This window comes from Lonchura striata, chromosome 12 (assembly GCF_050655825.1).
Source record: "Lonchura striata isolate lonStrDom1 chromosome 12, ASM5065582v1, whole genome shotgun sequence".
In the NCBI taxonomy this organism is placed as follows: domain Eukaryota; kingdom Metazoa; phylum Chordata; class Aves; order Passeriformes; family Estrildidae; genus Lonchura; species Lonchura striata.
In genome coordinates this window covers 13,763,859-13,791,210 of record NC_140714.1, presented here as the reverse complement: position 1 = coordinate 13,791,210, position 27,352 = coordinate 13,763,859, and the positions used below count along the sequence as shown (strand labels likewise).

The 27,352-nt window shown below is 37.9% G+C and overlaps 1 protein-coding gene across 1 annotated transcript in view; it reads left to right on the top strand.

Annotated features, from left to right (window-relative positions):
* Nucleotides 1-409: 409 nt before the first annotated feature.
* Nucleotides 410-27,352, top strand: part of CACNA2D3 (calcium voltage-gated channel auxiliary subunit alpha2delta 3) — a 419,754-nt gene continuing 392,811 nt past the window's right edge. The window contains exon 1 of the mRNA XM_085590607.1: nucleotides 410-542. The gene's annotated coding sequence lies outside the window, so the exon portion shown is untranslated. The remainder of the gene's footprint in view (nucleotides 543-27,352) is intronic.

Genomic DNA, 27,352 nt, shown 5'->3' with positions numbered 1-27,352 from the left:
CAGGGGGACCACAGAGGTGTCTCCTGAGAAGCTGCTGGAAGCTTCCACCATGTCCAGCAGAGCCAATCCCTGATGGCTCTGAAGGTGGACATGCTGCTGGCCAAAGTAGGGCCAGTTAGAGAGGGTGGTAAAGCCTCTGTGATGACATATTTAAGAAGGAAATCAAAACAAAATCATGCAGTTTTTGGCAAAATTTGTAGTAGATAATTCTAGAAAAATACAAACTAGTAAATCTTTTAACAGATTTTATGTGGTTTAAAGAAACACCACCACACACACCTGATCCTCATTGAGGTCATAATTATTGTCCCCATCTGGGACCAATCTGCACATGAGATTCAGGTGCTTTGGGAATAACAAACCAGGTTATAAGAGATGAGGTTGGCTGTGAAGGAAGAGGTGTGGAGGGGAAGAAAAAGCTGGGGAGTTGTGAATGTAGAGTGCAATGCAAAGGAGTTGTTGGAGTTTATCCTGTTTTTTTTTTCTTACTGTAAGAAAGATGTTATGATTTGTGTGAAACAGATATGGAGCTTGCACGTTGGGTAAGTAAATCTTCTATCCTCATTTGCAGTCCACCTAACTTCTGTTCATCATGGTTTTGTCTGTTGGGTTTTTATTTTCCCTAGAAAAACAGTTTTTCTTAAATTTTGTCTTTATTACCTGTGCCCTTACATTCCTTACAACCTTTAAATTCAATAAACTGTATGTTGTTGTGTGCTATGAGAAATCTCCAGTAATGCATTATTGCTGCATATAATGAAAAGGCTTTGCAATTTTGCAGAACAGAACTGTAAGCTAGGGACAAGACCAGGCACAGGAAGATATTCTGAGTTTTCCTAAGTGCATAGAAATGGAATCTTCTTGCTTTAGCCACAAGTCAGGTGTTAGCCCCAGGCTTCTCTAGAATTACATACAGAGCAGTGAGTGATATTGAGAATCTGTGGGCTACTTTTAAAGGGTGTGAAAAGCAGCTACGGTCAGTAAACTTGCATTTGCCATATGGGGCCTCTAGTTGAAAACAGCTGAAAATGACTGATCTAAACAATAATGCACCTGTGTGAACTTCCTCTGTAGCTTCTTCATAACCCCTTGTGCACTGCTTAGCTTGGATCAGAATCCCTGAGGGGATTTGTCCTTCTCCTGCCTGTAACATTCCTGCTGAATCATGTAAGTGCTTATTTTCTGACTTAGCAGTCAATGCCCTTCTGGTCTTCAAAATCAAAGTTGTGAGACCTTTTTGTTCCTCCTCTACAAAGCTTTTGTGTGGCAGGTTTGCTGTGAAAGTCTAAGTGCCCATCCAGGTGATTATGTGGTTTCTCCCTTGAAATTCTGATATGAAAAACTTGGCTTGTAATTAGTGGGAATGAATTTTGCACAGTGGCATCTTGCTGGACTATATAATTCAAGATTTAAGAACTGAAGTTATGCCTTGGTTGTTTACAACAATCTTTCTTGTGTCTGAATGGAATTGAATGTTTTTCACTTCTTTTTGTGATGTTTAGTAAGTCTGCAGTTGGGCATGGACAGATGCTAGAAAATGTCAGTGGTATAAGAACTTCAAGTTCACCACAAGCCATCCAATGTAGTTGGGGGAGAAGCTGTTTTCTCCACTCATCCCCATGCTAATTAAGTCTCCTCCTGGAAAGATCTATTCCATTTTGGGTCCTACTGATGTGGCAATTCAGCCTGGATTGCTGCATTATTGTTATGTTCAGTTATTATCCTCTGACTCCTTGTCCTGCTGAATCACCCTGTCTCATCTCGGCGTGTCTTTGCTTGTGATCAGGTGGTTGAGTGACCTTGGTACCTCCAAGAGTTTACTCTAGGTTGCTGTAAGAATTATGATGTTAAATAGATGTTAAAGGTTCTTCAGAACAAAACTGTGAAGCTGTGACTCACTGAGCAATACAGACTGAACAAAGACAAGGATTTGAAAACAAAGAAGGTTTAATAATCCCTTGTTTATGCCTGGCATTTGACTCCAGTCCTTAGATAAGTACGACTTATCTTTGGCATCCCTTGCCCAGTTCTCTTGGGGCCCAAATTACAATCTGCTTGCTGCAGCCTCTGCCTCTGAGATTGCTGCAGCTGACAGCTGCAGAACTCAGCCCTGGCCAGAGAGCCAGCAGCAGTGAGTTTGCAGACGTGCTTGTGCTCTGCCTGTCTTTTGTTAACTTAAAATAAAATTCTGTGTGTGGATGACACTGGTGGTGACTGACTTTACACATATCTCCATTTATTATGTCAGATTAGTAATAATCTGTTAAAAGAAGTGATGCTGTTTTTTTCTTGTTTTCTCTTGCCCTTTTATTGTTATTTCTTTTATGTGAATGAAAGACATGGGGGTAGAGACAAACAGGAAAAGTATTTTTTTTTTAGAAAATGATAGCAGTATCATTAGAAGTACATGCAAACACATTTCACTGTCTCAATTTCATTAAAGAAAATGCCATAGACTGTAGGACTGTAATGTATAGCATGGAGAAGATGGTACCATTTGCCTAATTTTGAGAATAGAAATAAAGTTAAAAATATTTTTAATTTGCTTGTGAAACTGTCTAGTCCTGTTCAACTCTTAGGAAGTTACTAATGAAAAATTTTTAGTTTTAAAACTTTTTTTAGTTTTTTTATTGGTGTATCTGGCTGTATATTCCTCAGAGCTTTGTTCATTGTCCTTTTAAATGATTCAGTAGTCTGTGATTTCTTTTAGGAAAGGTTGTACTAAAATGTGTATTAATTTCAATCTAGAACCTGTTTTGGACTATTTAATTGGAGTCTAATTGGAATACCTTGGAAGCTCTATGCATTTTGAATGAAACCAACTCTCTGGTGCACTGCTTCCTGTTCTACTTGGAGCTTTTACTTCTCCCTGCTGGTTAGACAATCTATACTGATGAATGGTTTCAGTCTTCATTTAAAAATAAGTAATTATTTTCTGTTGCCTGTGTTTAGGTTTCCTAGATTCTTTATGTAATTTTTAAATTTGTTTCTATTATATTGGAATTCGGTACTCAGTTTCAATTGAGTCTTGAAGAACAAAGCATGAAATAATTGAGTTTAATAAAAGACAGACTCTCCTCACAGTGATCAATAAAGCACAAAGGTACTGCTTATCTATAGGAACACCAGATACATGTGCACTACTTACAAACTTTAAGGGTTGTTCCTGCTTTTTTTGAAATATCTCTTTACTTCATTGACCCTCTACTATACAGAAATCAGAAATTGCACATCTAAAATTGTAGATAAAAGCCCACCTGGGGCACAACCAACAATTCTAAGAATTAGATTTAATAATATGCTTCAAACCTATGGATTTTCTTCTATGACTGTATTGGAGAATTTACCAAGTCCCCTTTTTGTAAGGTTGATCTTTAGGGCTTGTGGCTCTGGAAATGTGTAAACCACAGGCATTGCTGACTTTTCAATTATGAAGTAGTAAAACACTTTTGTTCTACTTCAGGGCTTGAATAGTTGTGTGTGTGCTGAAAGTATGGTGAGCTGTTTTGCTGAGGAAACCTTAGGATTGCTTGAAAACAAATATTAATAAATGCAATGAAACTTTACAGACTGAACCTTTATATTTAAAATGCAGTAAGCCCTGTAGTGGTAGAACCATTAGCTGAACTCTTCTGCATTTTGTAGAGCAGGATAATAATTTCCCAGGTGCAGAAATGACTAGTTTTATTCCATTGCTTCCAATTTTTTGCTACCCAGAAAATACCCTTCAATTTTTTTAATAAGTTGTTATCTGTGGACCAACATTAAGCAGAGCTGGAAAAATTATTCTTTTTTTCTTAAAGTACAAGAGGTAAAAAGTGTTATGAGCTGTAATTTTCTTTGAAAAGCAAGTAGGTTAAAAAAGTTACAGTATGCTCTTTTATTGTCACTCATAAAAGCTAAACTATTACTGGTGAAAAAATCATGTTTTAGTTTGGCAAACAGTATTATCAATTTGTCAAGGCTTTGCAGAATTTTTTTCTGGGTCATAATTAACATCTTGGCAACCTTGCACATATATAGTTTTATTTTTGTGCATGTTTTTAAAATAAAATTGCCATCTGCAGTGCTGGTAGCCTGCTCTGCTTTAATGTAGGCCTGGGAGATGCACAAAGATATCATACTCATTGGTGGTATCTTTGCTCTACAGCACTCATGAGAAATTTCTACTTGTTAGAATTTTGGGAATAAAAATTGCAGTTTACTTGCTTAACAAGGAGTTATAAACAGTAAATGAAAACAAAGAAGGCTGGAAAAAAGTATTAGGCCATATCTTCAAATGTCTTTCAGGATTTCTCAAGACTAGTATGTGAAGATCCCTCATAATGAACAGTGCCTTTTGTAAAGCTCTGTTCTCTTGGACCTGCAAGTATCAGCATAGGTGTGTTTCCCACTCAGTTAAAAAAATGTGTTCTTGAAATTGAAATAATGTATTGCAGTTATTGGCCATTGCTCTCCTCCCTGCATTTAGAGCAAAGTTCCCATGGCTGCTGTTATTGATACAAACTTCCAAATTCTGTTATGTGTATGGCATTATGCTATTAACACCACCTACTCAATATTCCTATTTATAGTCTGCATACTGTATGGTGTGATAGGTGATAACAGGACTGTGCCCCTTCAGAAAAACAAACTGTGAGGTGGTTTTGTTTGGGGAGTTCCACAGAATTTAGGTAATTGGTTAGTTTACAGAAACTACAGTCTCATACCAAGAACAGAGTTGGTGTAAGTTGAATCATGCAAGACCCTTGGTCATTTGTAAAGATAGATCTAAACTATAAATACCCAGTATAAAACAAAAAAAATCCCAAACAAGAAATATATAGTAGTATTTTATGCTAGCTCCTTGAATGATTGAAAACAGAGTTTGCAGATGGCACTGGAACAGAAAGGACAAATATTGAGCAATGCAACTAGACACGAGAAGGGTTTTGTTCATAACCATCATGTGTGAAGTGAACTGTTCATTTGATACAAATGCAACAACAGATGCTGAAAATGTCTAATATGGCATTATCACAATGAATCAATATTTTTAGTCTTGGTGTGTGCAAATGATTTGCATATTAATAATTTGTATCATGCTGAGTTATTCCAGTACATAATCCTCACATTCCTTCAATACCTACAATGTTTTACTTCCATTGATATGTATTAATACTGCTTGAAATTTTACAGCAGATCAAAAGCCCCTTGTCATTCTCACAGATGAATTCTGTTCTTTGGTTCAATGTGTTAGTTGAACACATTGTTTGTATCTTCAAATTTTATTTTTAAATCCACAAAGACAAATCAAGAACTCTCTGACAACCATAATTAAAAAAAAAATATATGTTTTGTTTTGAATGCAATTAAACAGTATAATTGGTGTTTAAGGGCCTGAGGATAAAAAAGTCCTTGCCCCACATTAGGTATTTTTCACTTTTTATAACTCAGTGCTGTTGTGTATGTGTTCTGGTAAAGGGTTTTTTTTGTTTAACTGCTTGATATAAGATACCCATTTAGAAATCAACAGCTTCTGGAGCTATCGCTTGCTCATGTCTGACTGCTTGAAGTTTGCCTATGTTTTCAAATTCTTGTATTGTTGTAACTCACAGAAATAACAATAGAACTAATGTTGTCTATTAATTTTCTGGTTTGCATATACTATTATTTTTATATAAAAATGCTATGTATAAATTGTGTTCCTTATAGAACACCTATTCTATAATTAGCCATTTGTTCTTTGACTGGAACAATGTCTAGATGCTCTTCCAGACTTTGCCAGTTCATTTGAGGTCTAGAGAGTAAAGCTTTAAGGGAAGCTGAATGACATCCTGAAATCCATCACTGATGTAAAGTTAAATGTGCAAGGCAATATTAAAACAAGAGCTGGCACCTTCTGACCTCCCTTATGCAGCTGAATTAACAGTTTAAATGAAATAGATTTACCAGTAGTGTCAGTCTTGGGCTCAAGGCAATGGGTCACAACACTCTGCCTTGCAGCAAGAGACGGAAAACATTGATATTGAAAAACTGCTTTTAAATCCCTGCATCAGGATGATGGCAATCTAAAAAAAAACTAAACTAGCTGAAACACACTGTAAGAGCCTGTGGGGCCAAGGTTACCAAAGTGACATGTTTTGCCCATTTCCTGCACAGAAAATGAAGCCAAGGGAATTGGTTGCTTACCTCATTCTTCTTCCAGCAGCAGTTTTGAGTTTCTCTTATCCCTGCCTTTGTTTTGTACTCTGTAGAGATTCTTCCCAGATGAACTGGTTCTGATTTTTCAATAGAGCTTGCCTTTTGCTTCTGAGATTATTGCTATTTAAAAAATGAATGCACCTGGTAATTTTTATCACTGCTGTCTTTAATTTGAGCTCAAAGTTAACTGCTCTTAAATTAGTAATTCTACTGCAAAGTTGAGTCTTTTTGAAGCTATGAATAAGTGAAAATGGCAGGAAATGAAGTGTGGGTTTCTGTTTGGAGATAACAGCATTAGCTCTTTTTCTTGCACTCCCAGGTTTTGGGTCCTTTGCTCCTAAACTTTGTTTCCTATTTTGTACAGATTGTCAACCTCAGCTCTGAAGTCCAAGTTGGTGATGAAAATTTCTGCCTAACTAAAATATCTCTGATAACTTTACTACCTTTGAGTGTTATGGGAAAATAATAAGGGCTATTAAAATAAATTAGGTTGCATTTTCCATTAAAGTCTGTTTTGAAAACTCAAGAGCTCCAATGTCCTTTTGAATGATTATAGAAGCTGCTTGTTTGATGTCTTTTCAGTGGTACCAGCTGTAGGAACACTTCAGGCCAAATCTCAGCCACCACCCCTTGCCCAAGGAGGGGACACTAAGCCACCATTTGATGGAGAAATGAATGTTTTGTTATTTAGTTGCTCTGTAACAGCAAGAAGCGTGTGCTCTTTCAGATTCATTGAGGTGGGCAGGGATGTGTCTTGTCCTGCCTGTTTCTGCCTTTCCCTGCTCCCTTCTAAAATTTTTCCCTTGAGTTTCACTGGTGTGTCATCTGGCCAGCAGACACAGGTTTTCAGACCAGTGACCTCTAGTAGCTTCTTGTTTCAGTAGCCCTATTTAAAATTAAGGAAAAGGTTTCAAAATAGGGTGAGACTACAAATGGAAAGTGCTGATTTTGTTTAAATCTCTAAATGCTCTTTTTGATGAAGGTGCTGAAATATGTTAAAGAAAAGCTCTAGTGATGAGTATATGTTAGCAATACAGTGAATCACTAAGCTTTTTCTAATAGTACAGATTGTCAGTGATTACTGAATTTTCTGGCTCCTGCTGCTTTGCACGATTCCTGCTTTGTGTTATCAAGGGTCAGGAGAAAATTGTGGTGTTTCTTTTGTGGCGCTGAACAAAGTGCCATGTTTCTTGACTTCTGAAATTATTTAATTTTGAATTAGTTTTTTTCCCATTTTCTCTTCTTATTCACCTTCTTTTGCAGTAGTTTGAATTCCCATTAAAGAAAAGAACGTTAGTAACAGGCTTTCAACTTCCCAGTGCTTGCAAGGCAATCATTAATGGAGGTATTTTGACATACTGTTTTCCATGACAGCCTTAAGCTGCAGCCACAAATGGCTTTTCTGATTTATTTGAACTCTTGTCTTTAGGTTTTCATGTTTTTGATGAATGGATGCTCTCTTTAAAGTCTCTAAATATACGTTGGGCATATGAAAACATATTCAAGGTCTCTTCTTAAGTGAAAGGAAAGAGTAAAACCCATAAATAAACCATCAGAGCATTGCTTTCAGAGACATGTCACACCTGTTGTAGAATTAACATTCTGAAACTTCAGAATGTCATACTGTTTTTGGAAATATTCTTCCTAATGAAGAGAAAAAAAATAAAATAAAAACAAGCAAGATAAAAAAAATCACTTCAAAGAGCTACTTGCCTGATTGAGTTGGGGTGAAAAAATGACTTGATGGCTTTGATCCTTCCATCAAGTGAAACAACATGAGAGAGTAGGGGGGAGGGAAATGTGTGGCTTTGCAGAGTAATGTCATGCTAGCAATGAGGACCACTAAAGATATTTATTGGCTTCAGCAGACTGTATCATAATACAAAAGAATTTTCAGTCACTGTACAGATACCAATGTCCTCTGCATTAAAATTTGGTGGCAGAATGTTAATAAATCAACAGTGGTTATCCAACCAACACTGGGTGAGTGGAGATAGATTCAGCTTTACTCTCCAAAGAATAAGGGCTGTCTACTATGCACGGCTTATTTCCAGTATCAACAAACATCGTGTTAGATAAATATAAACACATTTGTCTAAATATGCTGTGAATATTTTATGCATAGCTCCTACTGGGGAAGGAAAAAAAAAATCTATCAGACCTACAGTCTGAGTTTCATTGAAGAAAAGTGCTACACTTTCCCTATCTGCCACCAAATTTGATCTAAATCTTACTGAGAGCAATTGCAGGGAGTGGGGGAAGGTCTTGAACATCTGGTTGGTGTTTTGGATCCCGTGTTTACCATTTGTGATGTGCATGAAGCCATTGAGGGCTTTGAGGACGGGTGGGCTGTAGGAAGGACAACAACGTGAATTGGCTGGGAGAGGAACCCCTGGGTGCTGAGTGGGGGCAGGAGCTGGCAGCTGCCATGGGAGAGGCTCAGCACAGGGTGTGAGCACAGCTCTGGTGAGAGAGCCACAGGCAGTGAGCAGGGAGAATTCCTCCTGCTCCTTCTTGCTGTCTTCAGGGAATTGGGACTTTATTCTGTCTCACTAAAGATGGGCAAGGCTGCATCAGGAGATATTTGGCTCTGTCATCAATTTTACCTGAAAACAATAATCTCCAGGATTCTGTGCTCATTCCTGGCCCAGGAATAGTTATTTCTGTTCTCTGATGTTGTGAGTGTGAGTTGCTTTTGAAGCCAAGATTTGCAGCTGACCTTTCAAATTTGAAGTGCTATCTCCTGTAGCAGAATACAACACTCTATTTTCCAAGTAATGCTAGAGCATTCAAGGTCTGCTTTTTCTATTTTAAGGCTTTGTTTTTCTAACCTTCTTTTTAGTCTTCCATCAAGATGATAGAAGAAGGGGGAGGGAAGAGAATAGTAGTATATGCTTCTAAAGATTCAAAGAAACAGTGATGCAAATTTTTTTTGTGTAGTCAAATCTAGGTGCAATTTCTTTCTTGTCATCTTTATTGTATGGCTCTAATAAATAATTAAGTTGGATGCACTACTTCTGTACAGGTTGGTGTAAAGCATAAACAGCTGCTGTCTGGTATTTCAATCTCATTTTACTTACTCCCTTTAGTGAAAATGCTGACCTAGAAATTGTCATCTCTGAAGCAGTGCTGCTTCTGCTCCACTACCTACATCTGATAGTAATCAGTGACAGCTGTTTTGGAAAAAAAAATAGGATTAAAAAAAAGTCTTTAGTGGGAATATATAGAATAGTTTTTACGTTTGGAGAATATTTCTGTGTGTGATAGTGTGGTAAGAAACAAAAGAAGACAGTAGGGGGTCAAGTAGCAAAGATGTGTTTTCATGCCAAACAATAAAACATTGATTAAAATAATAAAATTTGTGAAATATCTGTTTCTTGGATTATGGTAAACATTTTTTTCAATCCTATTATTATTTAGCTAAAACTGATGCATAATTGGTACACCTTGCAATCAAAATTTGAGTATAAAGTCAGGTATTATATCTTTAGCTCTTTCGGAGGCTGGTCCTGGGAACATACGAATTTGACTCACTGTAAGTAAGGTAATAGTTCTGTCATTACATGCTCTGGGAATGCTGACTCCATGACTTGTCTAAAAGACAAAAGAGTGAATAAATGCATTTTCCTGTGTTATGTACAGGATATACAGGACAGGCCTGTAAGTGTGGGCTGGTGCAGTTTGTGGCTGGGGCTGTTCAGATGTGTTTTGTACGTTCAGAACATTTCACTGATGTGAGTGTATTGTTTTGGAAATGGATATTGACTTTACAGCCTATTACTGTTTTTGTGTAACTCTTAAGGAGAATTGAATGTGAATTATTACTCCATTGGGTTGGAAATGCTGGCTGCTGGTTTTGAGAGGAAAGCAATTGTAGCCAGTTCTCACCAAGTCAGGCATCTGAAGTGCTAGATGCTTTTCAAAACTCTAGCAGATGTCTAACTCTATTTTTAGGTGCTTGAACAACATTTTGGAATCTGGTCTGAAAAAGCTGAAAACCCCCTGTAGATAGCAGTAGGATTTTCATGGCAGATTCAGGTACATAGATTATCTGTCTTATTAATATATTTTCTGTGACTGCTTTGGAAGACTTTCAGGATGTTTTGCTTGTGATCTCACGAGTAAAATACTTTAATAAATTTTCTGTTCACTGAAATTGTAATAAAGGCCCTTTTTCATGGCATTGGTGGATATAAACACTCATAAAAACTATTTCTGATTTTACTTTTATTTTTATGTTTGGTGCCACCATCCATAGATGCTCTTGGTTATGTTTGGGGACTAAGAGTGGTTAGGTGATGGCTGTGAGACTTTTGTTGTTTGGATAAATTTTTTTTATTCTTCCTTAAATTTACAGTGGTAAGGAATAACTGAGGAAGTACTTACAGCATAATTTGGAAAGGTATTTTGGCAGATAGATTCTTTGTTTCTTTAGTTGAAACTCCTTTTGGGGATGTGAAAGAAGGCTTATCAGTGAAATGGAAAATTTCTGGACCTTGGCATGTGGTGACTCTGACCTTTATGATGACATTGATTGATGTTCTGGATGACACTCTCCAGGACACTCTGCCAAGCAACCTTGGCCATTGTTCCCCAGAAGAAATCGTGGGGGTTGGGTTGAAGCAGTGAGCTTGGTCAGCCCAGAGAAAGCCCTGAAGCTGCTGCTCACCTCTGTGCTGGGGGCTCAAAGCTTTGGGCCTTCATTGATGTCTGTACTAATTTTTTTAAGCTCTTTTGCTGAGAGAATAACAAAATAATTATATGTTTATCTTGACAGATTAATTGAGCATCTGTGGGGGATATGAGGCCTTCAAGTGAGCTGCTCTAGCATCTGTTTCCATCTTATTGGCCCTACACATTCACTTGTAAACTTGTTTAAATTCTATCCCAACACTACTGTTGCCCATTCAGATGTGCTGCCACCCGGACATGTTCTCAGTAAAATAAGTGGTTTACCCATAGGGAATAAAATCTGAATTAGTGCAACTTGTCTTGAGAATGCAGGAGTGGCCTGAGCTCTGGCTGCTACTGTGATGCTCTTACCAGGCTGCCAGCAAAACACAGTTCTAGGGCTACCCCGGGCTGTTATTTCCCCACAGCCTCCTGCCAAACTGGGGCACAGTTGCATGGCCAGAAGTTTGATGCCTTACTCAGAAAGAGTAGAGCTGTCTGTGTGATATGGAAAAGGCATGGACAAAACTGAGGAAAATTGCCTGGCTGATGTGTTACCAGATGTTAGCAGGTTGTTCTTGAGCGGAAATGAAGAGTTAATGACTGTTACACACAAGTTTGGTGTATTTTGGTTTAAAGAACTCTAGAACTCTTTGTTAGGAAGACATTTTTTAATTGCAAGTGATTCTTTATTAAATGTAGCAGAGAAGAATGAGTTTTCAGTTTCTTCTGGGTTTCTCTGTAGTGTTTGCAGCACTGCTTTGCTTGAGTGCTTTACCACGGAGGCAGTTTAATGATTCAGTTTTGTTCCTGTGAAAATGGGGAAGTCTGAGAAAAGAAGTCACTTAGTCCTGTTAAGTGTTTTTGACAAATATTTACTGTCTTGAACGAAAGCTGGCCTCATCTAGCATGAGACTAGGGTTTTTCTCTATCTTTGTTTCTAATAAAGCAAGGGGAATGTTGAGGCAAACTTGAAAAATATAATTAGATTATGAGTACAGTAGATGCAGGTCCTGTTGAGAATCCTTTGTTCAGCAGCTTCCAATAACATGGAGACACAGTTTATGTTCCAGCTTGGTTTTTTTAAAAGTAGAACTTCTATCATTATATAGTTTAATAAAGTTAAATCAGTGCACAAAATAGCAAGCTTTGGAATGAACATTATCTGTGGAAAAACCAAACTGGCTATACACCCTCAAAACCACAACAAGCTGGTATCAAATAATCTGCACTCCTCCCCATCAGTTTGCTCATTTAAAGAAGAATATGATTTACAAGCTATGCTTATAACTAGCTGATTTCTAAAGGTCTTGCAATGAAATATTTTTTGCTTGTGACTGTTTGCAAGATTTACAGTGAATGAGATAAGCTTTACAGGTTGTTTAAAGTATATAATGGATTTTGTGTTTTGTATTTTAGAAGGAATTCTCCCAACATAACATGTGAAACTAGCAGCTTGATAGTGAAATAATCTGCAAGGAGCTCAGTGTGTGTTGGGTGGCAGTTTGTGGGCTGGGTTTTTTTGTAGCTGTAGTAAACAGAGAATATATGAAACAGACTGAAATAGGGAGGAGCACACAAATGATAATAGATCAAAATTTTTCAAAATACTGTTTAACTTTCCAATTATATTCTCTGAACATGTCATATCAACAGAAAAGGGGAAAAACCCCACTGTACAGCAGTGAACAAAAGTGTAGACAATTAAAAGTGTAGCCAGATTATTTGGTAGCAAATTAGGTAGCATGTAGGAAAAGCAGAGAAGAATCTTGCATGGAAAGATGAGTGATGGATCCGGGGTCAATAAAACAATTTGAGAAGTAGGAAATCTGGTAGGAATGATGTAGTTGGTTGAGTCAAAAGCAAGACTTTGAGCATGACTAGTGCAGTGTGCTGAGCCAGGTGATGGCATGGCAGAAAGCCTTTCAGTGAAGTTCAGCTGTTTCTGGATCCTGGGGGCTCCTGCTGCTCTGTCCATTCATTTTCCTCAGTCCTGCCAGTTTGGGCTCTCTGTGCATGAGGAATTTGCTGTGAAGGTTTGAACTCTGTTTCTCTTTGTGCCCAGTGGTGGGGATTTTGTTGGGCAACCAGTCTAGTAAATATTTCTTGATCTGCCCAGTATACACCATCAGGAAAGAGAGGTTTTCACAAACAAAAGCCAGACACAGCTCTCCAAACCAGTCTGTAGCACAGATGGGCACTTGGCATGGAGGCAATGATGTTTAATGGGCGAATTCATATCCTGGAGACTTGAATGTCCTTTCCCAAAAGGTTCATATGGTATTATTTATTTTTTTTTTTTCCATGCTAGGAGGGGGGTTTGGACAGGGAACAGGCTGTGGTTCTCCCCTGAGGGCCTGTGTGCTACTGCTCTCTTGATGTATTACTGAACCTATACTGTAGGATGGGTGCTGGCTGAAGCATGGGTGTGCACTGCACTGTTCCTGTGTTTAATGGGATTTTCCTACATTGTACAGCATTTCCTTTTTCTAATTCACTCCCAGAATAGGTGTAAAAACCTCTACAAAGCATGCATTCTCTTTCTGAGTCTTTAGTCTCAGAAGTTTGGAATAAATCACAGGTAGTGTGAGGAAAGAATAACTTAATCTTTCTAAGCAAGTCCTGGGAGACTGTTCTAATATCTCAATAATTACAGAGCAAGTATAATAACAAGGCACAGAATAAAATCTGAAATCCATCAAAAAGAATAAATGGCTATTTTTAGTTTGCTCTTTTGCTTGGATTTTTTTACCTTGTAATGGCAGGTTTTCCAGCAGTAAAGATACTTTCAATTGGTGGGTTCAAAGCCTTGCACATTTTAAATAATATTTCCTTTTTATTGATATGTGAACTCCTGCTTAGACAATAACATATTTACCCTAAGTAGCTGTGTATTGATCTGGCACTTACTCCTGGCTCACACATTTAACACAAACTGAAAGATTATTCTATATCTTCTATAGTTTCATTCTAGAATTATTCCATTCTGAAGGGACTCAGCTGTTGACACTGCCAAGTGCAGTATATTTCTGACTTGTAAGTAATAGGCTTTTCTTGATTTGAAGGTTTACCAGCCTGCTCTCTTAGAGACTGACACATTTGATTTGTCTCCTGTGAACATGTAACTCTTCCTAGTACCACTGTTTGCCACCTTTACAATTTAATTAACTCATAGTTGCCAGTTTTTTTTTAAACTAGCCTAAGGCTTCAGCTAAGAAACACATAAAATGTGCTCTGCTAATGCCACCTGCTGATGCTGAGAGTACATATCTGTCTGCAGTTTCATTTTCTGTAAAGTTTTTATGTGCCATCCTTTATACATGCAATGAATAACTTCTCATATGCTTTGTCAGTGTTATTTTAGACACATAATAGTGAAATACTTCTGTCTCTTACTCCTGTGTGCAGGAATTTAGCTTTAGCTGTAGTCCAACTCACAAAGTGCAGTTCTGGTTGCTAAAAGTAAACAAAAGAACCCAACTTAGTCCTTGTTCTCACTGTTGTGTACTAGTTCCATGCATAGTTAAACTGCAGACTTCAGCTAAGCCATTCTTTACATTTTGAAAAAATGTGTCTTACTGTCTCAAAAATTTCATGTGTCTTTGAAGGTATAAACTCCTGGGCTTGCTTGTGACACAGTGCAGCAGAACTTCATTTCTCTGCCCCAACTTCTTGCTCTACACGAGAGCACTCATGTACAAAGTGACCCTGGTGATCAGGATCAAAGGAGTGGTAAAAAAAAAATCTCTTTTGCTGGAAGTAGTTTTCACTTTTCTGGTTGATGGCAGGCAGGGCTGCCAACAGCACTGAGAGACAGGATGAACATACACTCCCCACTTTTTGGATGGGTTTAGCAGTGGATAATTTTTGTTCTAAACCTTGTGTTTGGTTTTCCCTCCTTGCACAGTTCAGTGGGGTGTAAACAACTGAAATAACCAAGACCTGGAATTACTTGGTGTCAACCTGTACATAAACATGAATTAAGTGATTTTGAATGGGGCTGTGCAAAAGCAGGGCAACGCTGAAAGTTTAAATTACAGAAAACCTGCTTTTCACATTTCCCTCCACTAAGGGCATGGTCTGGGAGCTGGGATAGACTAGAATGTGTCAGACATGAGCTTAAGCTGTGAAACAGAACTAATACCACTTTGGGGAAAAAAAAAGCTGAGTTATTAGCACCATTAATTTATTTCTGCTGTAGCATCTCCTCCTTTGACAGACAGCTCTGTATGTTTAACATCTGCTTGTTTCAGCCACAGTCATGTCCTTCACCTTTATAATTATGGACATAACAGCTGAAACAAGGTCTGCTTCTTGGGTTTAGTGGGATTTAAAAAATATTTAATTACTATTTATGATTACTTTTTCTCTGGTCAGTCTTAATTGTGTGCTCTGTTGTTCTTCTCATAGGACTAATTTCTTTAGTTCATCTGATTCAAATAGTTGCCATCAAAATAACTGAGGATTCAATGTTTATATACCTTTTTTCACTATGTGTTTTTACTTGGAGTTGCAAGCATCCCAAATTTCTCTTTACTCATAAGAAGAGATCACTCTTTCTCTGTGTTCTCTTGTGGACGTTGGGGTAGATATCTTTGCCTCTCCTCAGGCACTGAGCTCCAGCCCTGTGGGACAGCCCATTTATTGTTTTGGGATCCTGGCTCTTATCTCCCATGGCTGTAACAAAATTCTGTTCTTGTAAAATATAATTCCTTTTGATTGTTCTGCATTGTTCTTGATCTGTGTTAGTTTTTTCACTAATTTACAGTAAGAAAGATATTTGGACTCCTGACTTTTCTTATGCCTTATCTCAGAAATAGTTGTTTTGTGGTTTAAAGTGAAAAACTGAGTAAGGACCTCTAACTGGCATTGTACAAATTGCAGCAAATGCAATTGTTTCTCATATAGATGGGTCTTCTTATGCAGAAAGATGAGTTTATTTAGCAGAGATGTTAAAGTTACTTATTCTTTATGTACTTATGAAAGTGAAGTATGCCACTGTATGCAAAGCAAAAGATATTTTCTTTCTTACTTTGGGTATTTTTTGGAGAAAAACAGGATTTTTTTTTTTAACTGAAGGTATTAAGAATAAAAATGAACTTTTATTTTGGTTGACAAGCGCTTATCTTTAAGTTAAATTTTAAAGCCCTCTCCTAATCTCTGAAAAAGAAGCAGTTAAGGAAAGGAAGAGAAGACTGATGAGTTGAAGCTGTTTATCTTGTGTGTGCAGGGGATTTGAGAATGCGATTTTGATGTATTTTAATTCTTTGAAATTGTTGCTGCAGTAATGCTTTTCTATTTTAATTTTGGATGATGCATGTGTACATAGAAGAGTAAGTTTCTGAGTTTAAACTTCTCTGCTTGCAGCTGCTTGAATTACACTTTGCTTTGGACTAAAACAGGTGTTTAACTTGTCTATCTGCCTCTTATCCTCTCCTCCACCCCTTGTACCTCTGAAGTGGACTGTGAAATGCTGCAGCAGCAGTTGAAGACAGTTGTTAAAGGAAATGGAAGGAGAGAGGCTCTTGCTTTAGCACAGCAGGAGTCTTTGTATGTTGTGGAGACCTGCTGCACTCACACAGCTACCATGAAAAGATCATGTCTTTTTAAAACACCATCCTAAAGGAAAATAGTACTAAATGATGGATTTTGCAAATATTGAAGAGTAGAATTAAGAAATGTTACAAAAGGTCTAAACATACCTGGGTTTTTCTTTTCAGTCTAACAGGGGCTGATTACTGTTGTGTTGGAGCACTTAAGAACAGAACCATTCTGACAAATCAAATGAAGGGATTATGTAGTTTCCAAATATTTAATTTTGAGGAGAAAGGCTCGAAAGTGTAGTCCAGAGAAAACTGTATCTGATCTGCAGGTATTCCCTAGTGAATGATCCTTCATGTATGAATGTACCATTAGAAATCCAGGATGTAGTAAAAATGTGCACACCTGGAAATGACAATGTTCTCATGTGTGCAAAAATCAAACAAATTCCTTCTAGTCCAGAAATCAGGGTCCAGTTTGCTGGCTGTTTTTTTAGGCATTTTTGAATGTTGCATGCTTACCAACAGAAGGCTCAGCCAGCCAGCCTTACTTAGCCTGTGAACTTTGAACTCAGTAAGTAGAGCAGACTTTTCGTCTGTCAAGTTTTCATTAAATTTTAAAATACATATGCAGGTTTGTGGCGTCAGCAAAGAAGAGAATTCCTTCTGGCAGGATTAATCTCCAGGACTTTGTGCTCTAGGATAACCCTACTTGAGCAGGAAGGTTGGACCACTGTGGTCCCTTCTAGCCTGACCCATTCTGTGACTCCAGAACTTCAGTTCCTGTGTTGGTGCTTTGCAGCTCTCTGTGGGGTTATTTATATCACATAATTCCTAATAGCCAGGAGCTGAGGGCTCTGCTCAGCGAAGGCAGATTTAGTGTGTGCACAAGCTGTAAACCTGGTAATGATCATTGTCACAGCACTTCCAACACAAAGGGCTGCCCTGCCCATCACAAACCACTCTGAGCTCACTGCACATCCCTTCCTCACCTCTTGCTGAGCCTTGACAGGCTGGCACAATGGCAGGTTCTGCAGCTGGTTTCCTTTTAATGAACTGGAAATGGCATTACATGGGTGCAGGCTTGGTGTTAACCCCTGATTGGTGTGTTTTTTCACCAGGTAACTTCCTCTGTGTGTGTGTGTTAGTGCAGAACAGGCACGTTCCACTGCACACAATGGCTTCATTCTTCACTAGATAAATATAATGTGAGTAATTGCAGTTCATTATGTAAATTCCTCTGTATGAGACTTTTATGGAGTAGTAATGGATTTTGCAGAATGTTTTTCTCCTACACAGAATGCTGTTTTTTAAAACAATGTAACAGTGTCCATCAGGAAGGAGGTTTCTAAACCTGCAATTTAGAATGTTTTGTTATAACTTAGTCTAACCTGAATTGGAGAGAACAATACAAACATCTTACTACCTACAACTGGAATGTGAAAGGCTGTTTTGTGTGATAACTGTATTGTTATTTTACTATATATTAAGCATCTACATCATAGTAGGGGAACAAGGGTGAAATTTAAAAGGAAAGAAACATATACCCCTAAAGAAAAGGAAACCTATGGGAGAGTTAAGATGTGATGGAGAAGAGGAGAATTGAGGTCTTGAGGCACCATTGCTTGTGGTAGTATTGAAAAAAATATCTAAAACATAGGAAACTCTTGGTAAATCCTAAATTTATAGGGATTATTTAAGTATTTCTCTCACTGTATTTGTGTATGTTAGTACTGGTACAGAGATAAAAACAAATATTTGAGTATAATAATAGAAGAGCATTCTAGTATGAAAAATAGGAACAGATCTTCTGTCAGTAAAGCGTCATTAAGAATGAAATATTAAAGGATGAAAGACATCCCTGTTAACCTGATATTTTTTCTGACATTATGGTTTTAAATCCCATCTTATATTTAACTGCAGATTTCTGCCAAAGTTTTGCATTCTGGCATGTAGAAAAACCCCTAGTCAAATAATAAAAAAAAGAGAGACCTGGCTACTTCACACCTCAGATTGCAGTAGTTTTTAAATTAATCTTTTCTGTTGGAATAATGTGGAATGGCCTTTGTTTCTGAGCAGTAATAACTGAATGTGTGAAAATCTTATATTTTATTTCTGTTGGGTTATTCTGTTTTGCAAATAGTGGAGAGAGAGTTTGACCCTCACATTGACTGATAACACCAAGCTGCAGTTGTGTCAGTCAGGTCTGTGAAAAAAAGGTTGCCCAGGTTTGTGAAGACAGATCTTTGTCGTGTCCTGGTGAATTCCAGCCAATACTGTCACATATCCGAAGGGCTCTGACAGGCTTCCAATCTAAGTGTCCCTAAAGTATCAATGTATCCAGAACAGAAGCCTTTGTGTGCTTTTGCTATAGCTGAGATCCCTGCATACTGAACAAAAACTATTAATGAGGGAAATAGTTTCAACATACTTAGGAAAGCAGCTCAAGTCTATAAATGAATGAAAGGAAAAGCCAGATAACACAGCTGCTCTATGTAATGGCTAGCCTGTCTTCAAACAACTCGACTGTGAAATGATGCAAGCCTTGAGATTATTACTTTTCCCCACTGGCAATTTGTATGCTTGAACAGCCTGTGCTCTACTATATTTCAGTCTCAGGATGGGGGTGGCAGGATGCTGGGGGGTGAACATTGTGCCAGTTGTGGTAAAAAAGAGCAATTAGGGCGCTCCATTTTTAACAAATAAATCCCTCGTCACTTCATCTACTATTCTTCAAAATGTATAACACTGGCTCTCTGGGTGGTACAGCAAGGCAAGATGCCCAGAAAGATGACATGTGTTGTCTTCAACTACTGCAGTTTCCTGGTCTTACTGCTTCAAGAAATATGCAACTGCTGCTCTAGAAAGTGCTCCTTGAAGTGTGGGCTGCTGTCAGATCTGCCTCCTGCTGCCAGCAGGCTGTGGGATCAGATGCTCCCCTGGGTGCTGTGGGAGAGCTCAGCTTGGCTGAAGGGCTGGAGTTGACTCTGTGCATCTGTAGGTTAAAGATTGGTCATGTACTGATTGCATCCAGAGTACCTAAATGTTGTCTTGGGAAACTGAAGCTTTTTATTTACTCAGTTTGGGAGAGCTTATCGCTTCAGAGCTCTGCAGTTTCTCAGCTGTGTGTTATGACTGTCTTGCTTTGCCTGGGAGTAATTAGTTTGGTTCAGCAAACCTACCAGACTACTGACTGCTAGGACAAAAGTGTTAAAGAGAAGTGCCATTGAACTGTTGCAGTTTTCCTTCATAACAAAAACATGCTAGTATTGCTTTCCTTTCATAACTAAAAAAAGGTCTGGCTTTAGATTTTAAAGCTTTTGAAGCAAAGTAAGGAGCTTCCTAGAAGAGCTGCTTGGGAGGAGGGTTTTAAGCAGTGTGAGCAGATGACACCTCAGGTGGAGATTCCCTGGGGAGAAGCAACACCCCAGGGGACCAGCGGGGCACGGAGAGGGGTCAGGGGCTCATGGTGATGGATGGCAGTGGTGCCCTGGGGGCTGGTGGCTGTGGCCCTTCATTATGAGGCAAGTGTCATAGGAGCACAGGGCATCACTTCAGAAGGATTTTCTTGGAGTTCTGGCTCCTCCTGTTCTGGAGACTGAGCAGCTTTTGCAGTTCAGGTTTATGAACTGATGATTATGATATGAACTAGAACTTTTAATTTGAGAGAGAACTGAGCATAGGCTCTGACATACATGGCTGTGTCTTCTCCAGAATCCTGTAGGAATCAGAAGGGTATCCAGGATGAAATAGCCTTCACTACATTTATGAAGGAGGATGGAAGTGTGGGATTTAGGGAGCCAAGTAGCTGGAAAAAATGTTTAGGGAATTTGATGTGTTTTTGTTAGAAAATGGGTGGTACCTTTCTGTGGTTGGGACTTGCAATAGATAAAGGTCAGAAGTGAAAATAGAAACTAACAGCAGTGGAAAACAAAATGGTGGGGGAATAAATGTATTGGAGGAAAAATAGGGGAACCTTAGATTACACATACTAGATTATGTATCAGGTTGTGTAATGCTCAGGAAAAGCTCTTGGGATGTGATGCCTTTCCTGTGTCCTTCTTGTCTCTTTTTGGTAAACATTGACAAGATAGCCTGTTGCTTTTAATCTTGGCAGCCCTCAGCTAATTAAAAAAAAAAAAAAAAAAAACACTTTGAGGAAAGTTAAGAAGTTCATCCACCATTGAAATGGATACAGTTTTTTGTAGTAACAGCTGAGAAATGGAGGGCTGAGAACTGCACAACCTTTTTATTCTTACTTTTGCGGTCCCTGATAAATGGCACATATAATAAAACATCCACTTTGATTGCCACTGGTGTTGTCACCAGTGCATCCCCTTTGCTGTTGCCACTGACCTTTGCTCAAACATTGTGTTGAATCCATTATCTAAATCTACTTTATTGGTCCCAACTGAAGATTAAACAAAAATGTTTTCACAGCATAAAAAACCCTGAACCAAACCAACCCTGTTTCCCCCTCTCACAAACTCCAGTCCTCAAAACCACAAAATATAGGGGTGGAAAAATGTAATAATAAGTTTGAATCAGAAATTTTCTTTTTTTCTGTATTTTTTTCTAAAATCTATCAAGTATTGTGTGTTTATAAGTAAAATTGTGTAAACTGGCATTTGGGTGGTGGCTTTTTCCTTTACTTTTTATGGATAGGAAGGACAACTATATTATAGCCTGAACTTGTTAGTATTAATGTTTAAAATGGAGTGATGCATTAAAAAGTAATAAGCACAGCAGTCTGAGTGTGTCTGCTGCAATGTTACTGACACTATGATGGATTAACAGCCTGTAAAATAGAAATGCATGCTCTGGCAAATATTTTACCTAACACTTATTAGTATATTTATGGGTATCAATTTTACTTTTACTTTGCATCTTTTAAACATAATCATGGTTTAATATATTTGAAAAACCTACAAACCTATAAATCTGCTATTCTTCTGTGGGTGTGAACTTTCTATGACATGTAATGTCAAGTTATAGTATTAAAGTAGAAGTAGAATTTGAGCAATATACACAAGGCAGAACTTGAAACCCCAGAATAAGAAACTATCTTGTTGTTTTGGTGTTTTTTTTTTTTCCTCTGATGGGGTATTTTGTGTGATGTTGGAATCATTCATTATGCCCAAGTCTACTTTTCCACTTTAGGATATTTTAGAAGTGCCCTAATACATGTTTTCATTTCTCTACAGCAGCCAAATGCCATCAATTAATGCTCCCCAGAACAAGAATGCACTTGCACTGGTGGGAAAAATGCAATCTTAAATTTGATTCTTACCCAAGGTGACAGTAACCCCTTAAGGAATGAAACTTGATTTGCATAAGCCAGCAACTCTTAAATAGGTTCTATCAGCTTGCTATTGTGATCTTAAGACAAATAATGACTTGATATTACACTCTTCTTGAAGTTAAATCAATTTCAAACTCTGAAAAGTTAAAAAATTTGCTTAGTAGTATTATATTACCCCAGTATTTTAGATCTTATTGAAATGTCTTTGTCTTTTGGTAGTTCCTGGTGGCCTTTCTTTGCAATTGAAACCAGATATGTTAGTATGATAATGTCACAGGACACTCTATTCTATTTCACATTATTCTTCCTTATGCAACAATTTATTGGAATTCATTACCACAGTTGTTACTTTTTAATACACACTATTTCCAATTTGAGATAACTTTCCTTTTGAGATAACTTTGATTTTCAGGATAAGTCAATGTTTACAATAAATGAAAAAGGCTCAACAAAGTGATAGAGCAGAGGTGGATCACAGGTTAGCAACTGCTGCCATGGAATTATACAAAATCCATTTTCTGTACTCAAGAAGCAGAAATGTGGTGAATATCAGATCAAGAAACTGGCAGTTTAGTCAAGACTTCATAAAAGCCACATTCCCACCACAAAATTCATACTTGTGATGTAGGAATTAATAGGAGAGTGACAGAATTATGGGCCTCTGAAGTACCTTATGGCTCTGTGTAATTACTTGACATGGCACTGTTTCTTGGATTAAAAGCCACGTTATGTTTTCCACTTAGCAAGAAGAGTGTTATTTTGAAAATAATTGCATGCCAACCTAAAGTCTGCAGGTTGCTTTCAGCTGAGTGGTTGGAACTTTGACCTCCCTGATGACAGTGGCTGCACAGATGTCACTTCATCTCCTGCTGCAGAAGGTGCCCCTTTGGCAGGGGCTGCTCGGGACTCTTGCTCCTCCCTCCTCCCTTGAATACTTCATTTTTGGCACCCAGTGTCACCAATCCTGCCAAGGTCTGGAGTAAAGGCAACGCAATGTAATGTTTTTCCTAACCCTTGATGCTGCAACAAGGGTCCCTTCAAGTGACTCTGAGGAATTTGTAAGGTTTGGGGGGAACATTCACAGGCCATTATAGACATGATGGGGTTCATTCTAGAGTGTAAACAGCAATAGATTCACATTTAAATATTCTGTGGCCCCTAGTTTGGGTTTTTTTTATTGTCAGAATGCTAGATAGGTTAATTTCCATAGCATTCCGTTCATTATATCAGAGGTCTTAATTATAGTTTCTCATTTTTAAGTCCTATCTTCAGTTTGCAGGTATTTTGAATTCATTGAAAGCATTAACATTTGCAACCTAGCACCAGCTTTGGGAGTAAAAAGATAGTTTATTTGCTTAGAGAAGAGTTAATTTCCCAGCATGAAACACTTGAAAGAAACCAAAGGCAGACTTTGTCTTAATAGTTGAAAATTCAAAATAAATGAAGCTTATGTAAAATGGCAGTAACAGACTAGAGCTACAGTGGACTGCTGAAATTGGATTTGGGTAGCTATAAACATAATTAGCTTAAAGCATTCTAGCTTGCCATGCAGTATGAGCTCTCATAGGCTGGGATTGATAATGCTTTGCTCTTTTGCATTTTAACTCCTTGTGGAGATTCAAAAGCCAGCTGATCTTAGGCTTTGTGAAAGCAAAATTAACCACATGTTCCTTGGGGGGTTGTGGCAAACTGTGAGCTTTATTGGGTGTTGAAATGTGCTAAAGATAATGTGACAGAAACCTCAAATGCTGTACTACCAACATACTAATTAGGATTGTATAATAGTATTCTTAAAAATCTTTAGGTATTTGTTTTTCTAGTTGCGTAAGTGATTGATTATATGTAAAAATTGGTTGTGCATGCTCTTAATGCTCTCATGGATTAAATACTAGTGCTTGATTTGACCTGAACAACATACACAAACAAGGTGATAATATTGTAAAGTTGCACATAAATACTGATGTGGTTCAGAATTTCTGCAGGATTTTTGTTTCTCTGAAACACTCTCATGCCCATTATGTGAAGCTGTGCTCATTTAAGCCAGTGAGTAATGCCACTTGACCTCAATCTTTGCTGTAAGTGGGTTGGAATTGGTCAATAGCCTGGCATTCCCACACCAGGGGAACATTTAGATTTAGACACATGGGAGCTCCATCAAATTCTAGGAATACATGTTCAGCCTTTCCAGAATAGGCTTCATGTGCAGCCTCCTGCTTCTCCTCAGATGTACAGATCACTCCAAACAAGCGAGCCTGTGTTCTCACAGCAGGCAAACACTGCTCTGAGTGCTTCCACCACTGGGCTGTTTCCAAATAATAAATTCAGAACCTTCAGATTTTGCCTTTCATCTGACAGTCTCAAGCTTTGCAAAGCTGAGATAACTTTTGTTATCCCTCTACTTCTCCTGCATCTATTTTCCACGAGTAAGTGCATGTGAAACATTATGCTTATACAGAAGTAAGAGGAAAGTTCATGGAGTTGTCAAAGGCTGGAAGGATTTTTACCATGGGACATTAAAATAAATAATTTACTGTATGAGGTGACTCTATATCCTATCATTTTTTTCCCTTTTTATTCTCCCACTGCCTTTATTTAAGGGATACTTTATAAAATGAAGTATATCAAACAAGAGTGAGAATGGACAATTTAGTCTGTTAAATAAAAAAAATCACTGTGGAGAATACACACTAAGATTTATAATCTTAGTATTTAGAAGTGCAGAGGAATGTGGTACAAAGCAAGTATTAATACCACATCATATAGAGTAGTTAGAGCTTTTCTATTTTTGCAGTATCTGAATCTTCTAATATATGTGGAATATAGATAAACTGACTTTTTTCCTTTCTTGTGTTCTTTTGAAAATATTAATTTCCAGTGGAGGTGGCTTACATCTTCAGCAAGGCTTTTAGTACTTCAGCCTTCTGAATTTATTACTCTGTTTAGAACTCATTGTAGATAAGCATCAGAAAAAAAAATATAATAAACCTTTGTGTTAATTATATCATTTCCTCCTACCCTTCTCCAGTGCACCATATGTTCTCTTCTCTGTATGGCTCTTGATTGACTTTTATTAGGGTTTGACAAGTGAGAGACCTTGGAGACCTCAAAATACACACTAATAATGCAGTTGTGACCCTGTTTCTGCACCCTTTCATAAGTGTAAATATACCTGGAGGTAAAAGAAAAGAACAATGAGATTAATTCATCAGGTAGTTATTATGTGGGGCTTTGCTTTACTCTGTAGTCTGTGCTTCAGCCTTTGTCATATCTCATATTATCCTTTGACCTAGATTTTTTTGTTTATTTGTTGGTTGGTTTGATTGTATTTTTTGTTTTTTTTTCTGCAATCCCTTGGTTATTCTTGAATGTGATCCTCTGAAAAACCTTTGGGGATTCATCAAGTTTCTCTGTTCCTGTCTGTGACTTTCCATTACAACATTTGAGTCACATATCCAAGTTTTATTTCTGCTTTCATAGGGAAAACAGCTTATTTCATTTTCTGCGAGATACCAAAAAACACCATTGTGCTTGATTGTCAAGGACACAGCAGAAAATTAGTTGCCATTTTTTATCCCTTAAAAATGAGAGACCCAGGAGCAGGGAGATGCAACTTAATACACTTGTATGGTGAGCTCTACTTCAGGGACCAGTGGCATGTAAGGAACTTACCTGCACTTTCTGCTGAGATGCACTTTGGTTTCAGAATGTGTATTTACTATGTGCATGAATGCTTTCCTTCTCTGGTCAGTTATCTGTGCATACACTTTTCTGGTGGGATCAGAAATTATTCCAGATTCAGCAGTTGTCTCTAACAGCATAAGACATGATAGAAATGCCACATTACTTCCAAAAGATAAATTCATTACTATGCTTCGAAATGTGGCTTTCTGTTGCCTTTGCAACAGGACATCACAAGACTGTAGAAAATAATGAAACACATTGCTCTAACCCCAGTAAAAAGGACTGAAACTCTTCAGCAGGACTTACCACTTTTTTTCCTTGTGTTTCTCTTGGTCCTTCATTATGCAAACCCACTTAGGGAAAGTTTCTGCATCCTGATGGGAGCAACATGGGAGAAATGCTGACATGAATTTTGAATCTGGTGTCACGACTGCAGTGATCTGCATACCAGGAACAGTCAGCAGTGCTCAGGCCAGGACACAGCTGCAGACAGGTTGTGGTGTCACCTGAGATAGTTTGTGAGTGTTGTGGTTCAGGCTTGCTTTCCATGCACTGAATGGTCGCGAGGAACTGATTTCCTGCACAGACAAACCCAGTGTGCACTAGTGAAAGGTGCTGAAAGCACTCTGAGGTGTGGTGTGCACAAGTGCTTGTTAACACAAAAGAAGCTTGTTCTTCCAAGCAAAAATTAATTTTCTTAGTGAATTTAGTTTCTTAGACTAGTAATGATACAATTTTTGTATTAAATGAGTGTCCAATTTTGCACACACCAGGTCTGTAGGTCTGATATAGTATTGAATGTATGATAAATATAAACAAAGTCAAGGTTTGATGAATGACTTTATCATCTTTTCTTGCCAGTAATTAGTGATGGGTTAATTCTATGTTAAATTTTGCTGGCCTTGAACACAAACATTTTGTGTGCTTTCAAAATGCTTCCAATAATGCTTTCAGAAATGAAGGTAACTGTTACTTGTCATCAGGGCACTGTGTTTGCTTGAAGCAGATAAGGATCTTTGTTAACATAAGAACTGTTTGAATCTCACAAAATGAGCTTATGAATTTACTGTCTGACAGTGTTTAGCATGTAAAAAGAAGCAAACAGCACAAGTATTAAGACATTCACCCATTTGTTTCATTCCTGGCATTGCAAAGATACTATTGTTTATGTAATATGTTCAAAGGAGCACATAATTGATTATATACTGTTAGTCAACAGTGTGCATTTTTACATTTCTGCCTGTAGGTAAGCTGAACACCTGGTGACATGGCAGCATGTTTTAAACACTGCTTAGGAAATCCACAGTAACAGCACAGATAACAGGACGTTCAAAATGGTTCAGTAATACACAAAACAAATGTTCCTTTTAAGCATTTTTTTCTTTATTGCCTTCATATGAAGGTATTAGTACAGAGGGAAATGTGATCTATTTACTGTTCATGGTGGGGTGGGTGGTGAAAGTTGCAGGGTGCTGTGCTACTCTGTTCTGCACAGTTCCCCTGTTAGTCTTTCTATCTTTAAACTTCTCATTTCTTCTGAGAAAGCAGGGAAGCTTTTGCCAGCTAGGTATTGAATAGAGGTTCTGATGTTTAAAGCAAACTATTCAGTGCTCTTAGAGATGTTAATGTGGAAAGAAATACAGGTAATACATCTCGAGCTTCAATATAGAAAATATTAAGATAAGAACAGTGTACAGAGGCAGAGTGAATATTCTGAGGTGTTAATTCTAACTACAGAGGGAAGAAACTAGAATTCTGGAGCGGACACTCGAGCTATATTGTAGGATGCAAGGATGACTCAGCCCATGCTCAGATCATGGTCTTGCCATACTTGTTTACATTAAAGTTCAGTAGCTATTTTAAGTCTGCACATTTAGTGGAGTAGAAGGTGAGAAAAAAGCAGAAGGAGAAGAATAAAAGCAAAAGGAGGGAGGGTATATTTTAAAACGCAACAACAACAAAAATACCTGGACCA